Genomic DNA, 10,171 nt, shown 5'->3' with positions numbered 1-10,171 from the left:
AAATGGTTTCTACTGTATTATATTTTAACAGGTGGTAATGATACTATGGAATATCGGCGTGTTTATACAATCGGTTGACTGTTGTATACCTACCTAATTAGACCTTTTTAGATAAAGTGAGAGAGATGAGAGAGATGATGAGGAATATCCCATAACGAGAGATATTTACGACGATACTAAATAGTACAAACACGAGATGCGAAATCGACTGTGTGCTGTATAATATGATATTAATATTATATGCCAATTGTTTTTCCGTGTCGTATAATGCACGCGCGAAAGACGAGACTCAATAGTGTACTGTAAATGAGCGGCGGACTGCCACAAACTGTAGCTATCGATCACACAGTATTAATATTATAACACACGGCGGCCACTAAATTGGTAACAGGCAATTTTTTTAATCTTCGATAAGGCGCTAATGACGGCATATGATATACTTAATAGTTAATTTTTATATACAGTGTGTAAACGCTAACTAAGAACACTCGAAAGTCTCGAAATCTCTGAGTAAAATCCTGTAATTTTAATTATTATGACATAAAAATACACATTTGTTTGGTCTTTAAATATTTTAGCTTAATTAGACATGCGCGTGCGCAGTACAACTTTTTTTTCTTGAATAGCAACCACATTTTTAATCATTATTTATTTTTTGTCTATTTTTTTTTTTTTAATGAATTTTGGTAGTTTAACCAACTTTCTTGTCCAAAATTGACCATTAGAGATTATACCAAAAAACTGCATAATGCTCACGATTTTTAGTTTTTTGACTTCAACACTAAAAATAATTATTTTGAAATTTTTAGCCATATTTATTAAGACTATATTTACATGTTCTGATAATTTTAACTACCGTAAAATTTTAATTTTAATTTGTGTATAAATTATAACTTACAGCAGAAAAAAACGTAATTAAGTATGATTGTTTTTTTGATCTATTGAAATTTATCATCAATTAATAGCAAGTTGAAATCTTATTTAAGTTAAAAGTTTATTTAATTATTAATTAATCAAACAAATAAATTGTTCAAATTTATATATAAATTAATGACCTATTCTATTTTAAAACGGAATGGAAACGTAATCTAATACTTATCGAAGTTTATTGGGAATTATAAAATGAAACATTTGGATAAACCTTAAAGTAAATATTTATCTTTATGACAATTTAATACGATAAAATATAATATGAAATTATTGAATATTTTGATATTTATCGTATTCCATACACATACGTTACTCCGTAACAAATATAAATCATTCGGAAAAAGTTGATTTTCTATTAATTTATTGGGAGAGTCAAAAAAATTCACGTCATGCAACACAAAATTATGCTCAACTTTACCAAGGTATGGTTTGTAATTTTCTTTATTTTTATTCGGATAATTTTCTAAGCTAGTTTCGTTATTTCGGATAGAGAACATCCTGCCTATAGTTTTATTCAGTTAAAAAATAATAACGCACAGATATTGAGTGTTTTCAATCTGCGTTTATAAACTGTATACACACACATGCACACACACACATATATATATATATATATTATTATTATTATTAATTATTATTTTATTTTATTATATTATTTATACTCTATAATCTGTTTACCGGTCTATAACTAAAATTCGTATAGACAAATAACACACTCTGTAAACTTTCCACCTTTCATGCCATTCAGGTATACGGAGTGGTCCATTTAATGTAACACAATCATTACTTCCATAACTATTAACATTTATGAAGATATTTTTTCTCAAATCTAAGTTTTTAAGAATCAACATTTTTGTAAAATTATAATATGTTTATTACTTATTATCATCATCATTAGATATAATTACCTACATCAATGAAATTTAAGAATTCTTATTTCTAAACAAAATAATAATTAGAATATTTCGATTTTTAAAAATTAAATTTCGGTTAATTAGTTTAACAGTTATAAGTATTTAAAGTTTATATGACCTATGTAATGAATCAATATTTTGCGGAGCATTCCTTAAAATTTTATCTCTTGAAAAAAATATTTTCAAAAAGTTAAATAGCTTTTGAATTAATAAGTGTCCCATTTTAAATGAATCACTCGGTATGTCATACTACCTACTCGTTGGATTCCGATGGAACATCAACTATTATTATACAATAAAATTATCAATGTGAATAAGGTCACATACGGTTTAAAAAAGGTTAAATTGGAATTAGACTAGTTTCATTTATTACACAAAACTTATTTATCAACAAATATCTTTCAGTCGACGATTGGAATAATAATTTATATTTTTAATACCTAAATTTGTTTGCGTATTTATTATAATAATTACATATAAACGCTATAATTTAAAAATAACTATTTTTATTTTTTTTTAAATCAATTAACAATAGTATAAAAGTCAATTTTTTTTCAAAAATTAATAGATCGATTGTAATAAATAATTTTATTTTCAAAATAAAAAAATAAAATCAAGTGTTAACGTTTATTTCTAAATAAGTTAAGTACGTCGTGTAGTAATGTCACGGATCGAGTGCAATTCAAACAAATCCTGTTTTTAACCGAGTACAATTATTTTATTCGAGCGTTACCTTTTTTGCACGCAAGTCCAAAGTTCGAACATTTTGATTTAGGTAAGGAGTGTAGTTTGACAATCCCCATCAACATAACGTTCTTGTACTATGTGACTATGATCGACCCATTTTAATAAATATTTGTTTTAACAATTTATCGATATTGACAGTATTGTTCATTGTAGCGGCGATCCACTACGCTGATACGCGATTATTGGATACAATTGTCTACCAAAACAGCCTATTAATATTATCTATTCCGTTTCCTATTGAGATAACATACGATAGTGCTGTTGTTATACGTTTAGTGATAGCACTCGCCACTCAACCAAGTAAACTTGGCAGCGTAGCACTGTGCTGACGTATAGTTAAATCGATAATTTATTCGTCTACCTTACTTGTATATTTTAATTGTAATATTATGAATTATCACCGATTTATGAAGAATAAACGATCAAAACAAATATCTAATAAAAGTAGCTGAATGACTGATTGGTACAATCACTACAACAACATTATCATAATTTCGTGTTAAATAATTCTTTTCGTTTTCCTTTTTTGTAGATCGGTTAAAAATTAATTATAATGACTCGAGTGTTTTTTCAACTTCTCTTTTATTCGTGAATATACCATAATACTGATTATCTATAATTTTATCATAATTTCAAAAATTGAAATACCTATATACAATGATTGGATTTGACAGTGAACATATCCAAAACAACCTGAAAATCGTTTTGATACATGAAGAGCAATATTGAACGATCAATAATATAAAGTTTACGTCGTTACCTTAATACCAGCTTAGGTTGGACATCCGTAGCATGACGGTTTTTTTCTTGACGAAAACTGTTCCGTCATTTTTCACTTACACTCTCCAAAAACGGTATTAACGTTAATATAATTTAAAACATTATATTACAATCGCACCTAAAGTATGATGATAAATTCTACTTTCGCGGCTTATTTAGCAAGACCGCTAGCACTACTAAGTACCTAAGTAACTAGTAATATTAATTTAGTCAATACCATAACATTAGCGTATTTTACCGTTATCTCACTATCTCAGTCCGTGGTTTTGAGTTATCATACTATATTATGCATTCGATATAAAGTATGTTATTCATATTTGCGATGCGTATTTTCAGCAATCAATTATTTGATAGTTTGAATAGTAATTACCTAATACAAATATAATTATCAACATAAGATTTTTATTAAGTTAAACAAAGTATAAGCATGAAGAGTAAAATAGTGGCCAAGTGACTGAAGGTGCTCAGATCTTAACGGCTATGGCACACTGATATTGCTGCTCTCTGGGTTCCCTTATAAGTGAAATCTATCCTTTGTTTCCTTGTTATAGTAGCCCTTGGCCTTGCATTTCGTAGATATCCTTGAGTTGTTTTTGATACTTGTAATGGTTAAAGAACAATCTCCAAGATACAATTTACTTATAATTAACAACACATGTACATTGTACATTGTGCAACGTGGAGTCTGTTGTCCAAAATAGTGACCTCAATGATGCATTTGGTCGACCTCGACACACGCAATGCACTATCGCAATGTGTTATTATAATATATATATATATATAATTAAGTTTTGTAGCCCACAACAATATACATACTTTAAACATAAAGAAAATTGGGATAAAGGTATACAATATGCACACCATATTTTTCAATATTTAATTAAATCAATTTATTGTTTTAAATTATTTTTTCGTATGTAGGTATTGTTGAAAAATAACTATAACTGAGCCAGAAACAGTTACAGAGATAAAAATACTATATAATATTAACTACCTACATACTTTTATAATATTATTTTAAATTTATGAAGTAAGCAATTATTGATTTAAATTATGTTAATTTATACATAAAAATAACTTTGCTAATTAATAACCACTGAAAAGACATAGTTAACATACTAATTCAATTTTAATTTTAAAACTATTGATAACTCGTTTGTTAGTTGGTAGTAATATAATTACAAATTTATGAAAAACAATTTTTATAAAATTTAAGTTACTTTTTTGTGTACATTTTTGCAAATCACTTTTTTTTAAATTTGTAATAAAAATTCCAATATTGATATTGAATACGACGAAAATATTTACTGAACTATATAGGAACGTTCTATGTTAACAGATGATCACATCAATATCATCAATGGAAAATGTTTTTATCATAAGAAATACCAAAAACATTGAATAAATTAATACAAAACCCATTAAATGTGTATGTAACTAAAATCTCTAAAAATTTACAAATAAAATCAGTTTTATTTCGATTGAAATTATTTAAAAACAAACTCATTTTTATCAGATTAAAAATATCTCATTCCAATAAAAAAAATATATTTACAATAATATCCATTCTCGACTATAATAATGTACATTTGTGTTTATAACTAGTCACTTAGGTAATGTATATATTTTTAAGAATAAAAAGTTATAAACTAAAAAAAAAAATAACTTGAAAATAATTTATTCAACATTGTACTTCTCAAAGATGAGCAAGTTAATGTAAATATTTAACTCAACTTTAGTTAAGTTAAAAGAGCACAAAATCGATAAGTTAGAAGTTAATCATTAACAAATTATAAATTTAACTCTATAAGTTAATATTTAATGTAGAAAAAAATACTAACTTAACTCAGTTTAAAAATAAATAAATTTATATTTTTTTAATTAGTATGTAAATCACACAAAGAATGACTACCCATGTCTTTCTAATTTACTAAATTATAAAAAAAAACAATTTTATTTAATTTTTATCATAATGCACATTGTACAGTGTAAATACCCTTTTACGTTACATGATATATTATTTATTTATTTAAACTATACACATCTCAAATTAATAATTTAACAAATTTTATTTTTTTTATATAATATAGCAATTGAAGGTCATAAAACATTAAAACAATATAATTTATAACTAATAATTTTACTAAAAAAATTCTAATATCAACTGCAAAAAGCTAAGTTATTTCAACTGTCAATTAAACTCCTTAAATTCATAAGTTGATAAGAAAATAAACTAACTAGTTAAGTTAAAAAGTTAAAATGAAATTAACTTTTTAACTAGTTAATACCCATCTTTGAACTACTTCTGTTATTGAAATAATAAGTTATAATTTAGAAATTAAATTCATTAAATAATCTCAATCCTATATTTTTTTATAAACATGAGCATACTTATTTAACATTTTATTATTTCCATTATAATAAATGGAAGAAATTATTAATTTTATAATTAACGATTTTGTTAACTGTAAAAATACAAAATAGATGATAAATTGTTATGGAGTGATAATACAAAAATCCAGATACATATTGGCTATTCTACACATTTATCATCTAAGATAGAACGTTGCTTATTAAGTCTTATTTACAGTAATGAAATAATTTTTATTGGCATTAACAATAGGACTTTGAACATTTCATTTTGATGTTTCAAATAATAGTTTAAAACAATAAAATTATGATATGCGACACTGCTTGTGCTATTTAGATTATTTTAGTCAATAAGAAAATGTCAGTGCATTTTTTATTTCACTCTCTGGTCCATATACACAGACAAAAAATATTCACTTAAAATAATTTATTATGTTCTTAAAATATAATCTTGAGGTAAAATCACTAATTAAAAAAATTGGATATCGCTTATTTATTGCGTGCACAAGATATTGTATATTATAATTAAAATTATCTGTACAAAAGATAATATGTGCGATAAGTAACGTCCAATATAGCGGTCATTGGCGACAATCAGTCGGACCTTATTTAGTCGTTATAAAACCGTGTTTATGTATGCACGCGTCGTAGCCGCTCGAAATGCAAAATAAAAGTAAAATGTATAATATTTAAGTTTTCTTCAGTTAACTATAATTTATAACCTGAGCTATCGTAGACAAAATCAATATGTTTAAATATTGTCTTGACTAGAGGTCAACACGTGTTTTATGCACCTGGGTATCCATATCACGTATAAACGAATATATGTTTTGGATAAACACGAATTTCATGTGACACGTGAATTCTATGATACTCATGTAAATTTACTAAATACGTGATTTCCGTGCTTTATATTCACGGGATCTGTGATCATAATTGCTTTTTTATAAGCTATTTATATATTTATACAAATCAAGTGAAAAATAATATCACACCGCTTATAACAACATGTAATATGTAACTGTTTGAAGTTTTGTCGAAAAAAAATTAAATTTTGAAAATTATATTTACCTAAGTTCAATTACAACATAAATTAAAATTAATTCGATATTGTTTTTCTGGTATTAAGTTTAAGATCTCATCATAAATTTGTTATCGGCTTTAACAATAACTTTGGAAACATTAGAAATATATTGCGTATTATCGCATTGTTAGTTGATACAAACTATTTTTACACGTTACAAAGTCTAATATTGTAAAAAATATCTTATAAATTATAATGTACTACATTAAGTGAATGTATGTGTGGTATTTCTTTTTCCTATTCAGTTAATACTCTAACTTGATTAAAGAATTATTGAAATAACTTATAATAATAAACGACAAAAAATAAAGAATGAATTGGCAATATGCAAAAGAAAGAAATATTGTAATCTGCTTTTTATGTTATGAAAGTGAAAATAACAAGTGTGCATGCAACTGGATTTAAAAAGGGTCATATTATGGTAAAATATCCATTGGGAAGCGGCACAAGAGAATAAAAGATAGAAATTATATATTTCCTAATAAAAGTATGTATAGTTATTACAGATTTTCCATAAACACTTTTATCGATATAACATAGCCTATCTAAGATAAAATGCGTTTTAAGATAAAATGTTGACAAATATAATAAATATTTTCACATTACTGTTTAATAGCAAAAATGAACACTTATTAAAAATAGTTTTCTAAACTACAATTTTATTTTATTACTTTGATATCTATTTAACAGGCATAAATCAGATTCAGTTACGAGTTGGCTGACATTAAAAATGATGTAGATTCAGTGAAAATAAAATTTAATGACCAGTCAGATATTATTTAAATAATAATGACCTTCGAAGTACTTAAGTCGGAGACACGAAATATGATGTACACCGACCTCACCCTAAAAAAAAGCAATGGCCCCCAATTTGCAGCATCATTCACATAAAAATTATGAAACTAAAATTTTAAATTGCGACCAGTTGACTTTAAAAACACAAAGGCAATTTTGAACCATACGCTACTTTTCATTTCACCGACAATGGTACTTCTAATACCGATTCCAAAACAAAATCAAATACGAATTTAATTGAAAATTCATAAACATGTCGAAAACTTCAAAAAACAAAATTTGTTATATGATTGTTATGATTTTATTTAATAAAATCATAACTACATCTGTTCAACTTACAGTTCCACCTATATTTTTTTTATTTTTATATTGCATCTTTTAGTGGACACGAAAAAGACTTTTGGGCGGTGAGCGTGTGTGGGCGGCACTTTACTCCGTGATGGTTTTACCAAAACTCCAGATCAACCTTATCGTCGTTTCACCCGAATCATGACTATAGGATACAACCGCATCGCACTAAGTGCTTATCGTACGTTTTGCCGGTCTTTTTCGTTGACTTATGCTTTTTTTATTATTTATTTATTTATTTACTTTTTTTTTTTTTTTATCAATTACTTTTTGGTGGTCTTGAAAAAGACCTTTTTCCGAGCAGTGCGCGTGTGTGGACGCCACTTTGCTTCGTAACAACTGCCCTCCAACCACAATTCTCACCGGTCAATCCACCGGCATTCACGGATTTCGTCTTCTGATTGAGTCGATATTTCGGATGGACGCCTTATGCATGATTCGCTTGAGTGAATCGCTTGACATATACCAAAGCGGTGTGCTATCGTCGGTAGTCTTCATCTTCTTCGTTGGTGGTCCGTACTGCTCCAGTTTGTATTTCACGTAGCCTATTGCCAGTGGTGTCCCGATGTTCTTCTCGAACGGAATATATTTGTGTATAGAGTTTCCGTCCACAAATCTCCAATCGAGCGGTTGAGGACAGTGTCCCGTGCTCTCCTCTCCATGACAACACCTTGCCGCCTCCACATCTATTATCCATTTGAGGATGTCCTCCGTTTTTCTTCTGTTGCGGTTTTTCTTCTCTGTTGCCACTGCCGAGTCAAATCCCATCGCGTTCTCCTTGTTTCCATCCATGTCCGTCCGTCTTCGTGCCGTTCTACCGTAAAACTGTTCACACTACAGGTGTCGTAAAACGACTGCCGAACAACGCCGATGTCACAAATATTTATACCAAAATACCGGACCGCACGACCTTTGTGATTGGTTCACTGCAATCCGCAATATCAGATGAAACCGCATCATACTGTGTGCTTATATTTTACGCGTCGGTGCGCTTTTCTATTGTCATTACGTCTTATATTTTATTTTTGCTTTATATTTCTGTGGTCTGAGTAATACACTTGTTTTATTACACAGAATTATGCTTTTTATATTTACTTTAGTCACTTGATACATGAATTCCTCGATAACGTTAATGTTATTGTTTAATGTTTAGACAATGAGAATGCATGCATATATTGATTTGTTATCTACATTAAATTTTCGAATTTAAGATCATTTTTATTTTGTTTTTTTTTTTTAGTTCATTTTTTGGACACAACTCTGTTTCTTTGAATAAGTGTTTTTTTAAGCTTGAAATGAATACATCTTTACCGACGTCTATGTATACTTAGGACAGTAGTTACATTAATTTTGCGATTTCTCTTTCCAACCTACATTTATATTACACGTTATTTTTGTAATTACTTTTCCAGTTATTCGTTTCATTTTTCATTCATTGTGTATAATCAAACACCCCATTCACCAAAATGGACTATACTACACAATTCTTCCTAAACGGTGACACAACGCAAAAGCTGTTTTTTTTTATTTACAGTGATCCTTTTTTGGTACATAAATTATGATGCAATGAAGGATCATGAGTTAATTATACTTCATAATTTTAACATTACCGCTGTTCTATTCTTAAACAAATAAAATGTATCAATATAATCAAGGCAGTTTCTGAGAATAATTTTCGGAGTAATTGAAGAGGGGAGGCGTTAATCCCTAAATCTCCCCCATGTATGGCGTTGAATACAATAACTGAGTAAATTGCCTCTTTCTAGCTTTTTGAAGTGCAATGTGGTTGATAAATTGATCATAATCTAATATTTTTTTTAAAAAATTTTCAGTTAAGATTGTTGGTATTTCAGAAATGATACTATAGAAGTTGTTCAGTGATGCATTCCCACTACACTTTAAGGTAACCCTCCCCCTATTCCACTAGACGCCATATGACGTCGGTTACTGCTTAGTGCTTAGCAACCCTGGTGTTGAAAATAAATGAATATGAATATTGTGCAGACCGAAGAAATCACTTTTAACACAGTAGATATCCGCAATTCTATATTTTAGAAACTATCAAACGATACATGTACGATCATCGGTTTACGATCTATCGGCGAACGTTCAAAAGCCCGAACAATATCATGTATTTAATATTATGAAATGTTATGGTAAAATTACAAACAGTGATAAATGATAATAAATCCTATACAACACG

Source organism: Melanaphis sacchari, unplaced genomic scaffold (assembly GCF_002803265.2).
Source record: "Melanaphis sacchari strain LSU unplaced genomic scaffold, SCAv2.0 Contig13_pilon_pilon, whole genome shotgun sequence".
NCBI lineage: Eukaryota > Metazoa > Arthropoda > Insecta > Hemiptera > Aphididae > Melanaphis > Melanaphis sacchari.
The sequence above is the reverse complement of the archived record's forward strand: the minus strand, read 5'-3'. Positions refer to the sequence as shown.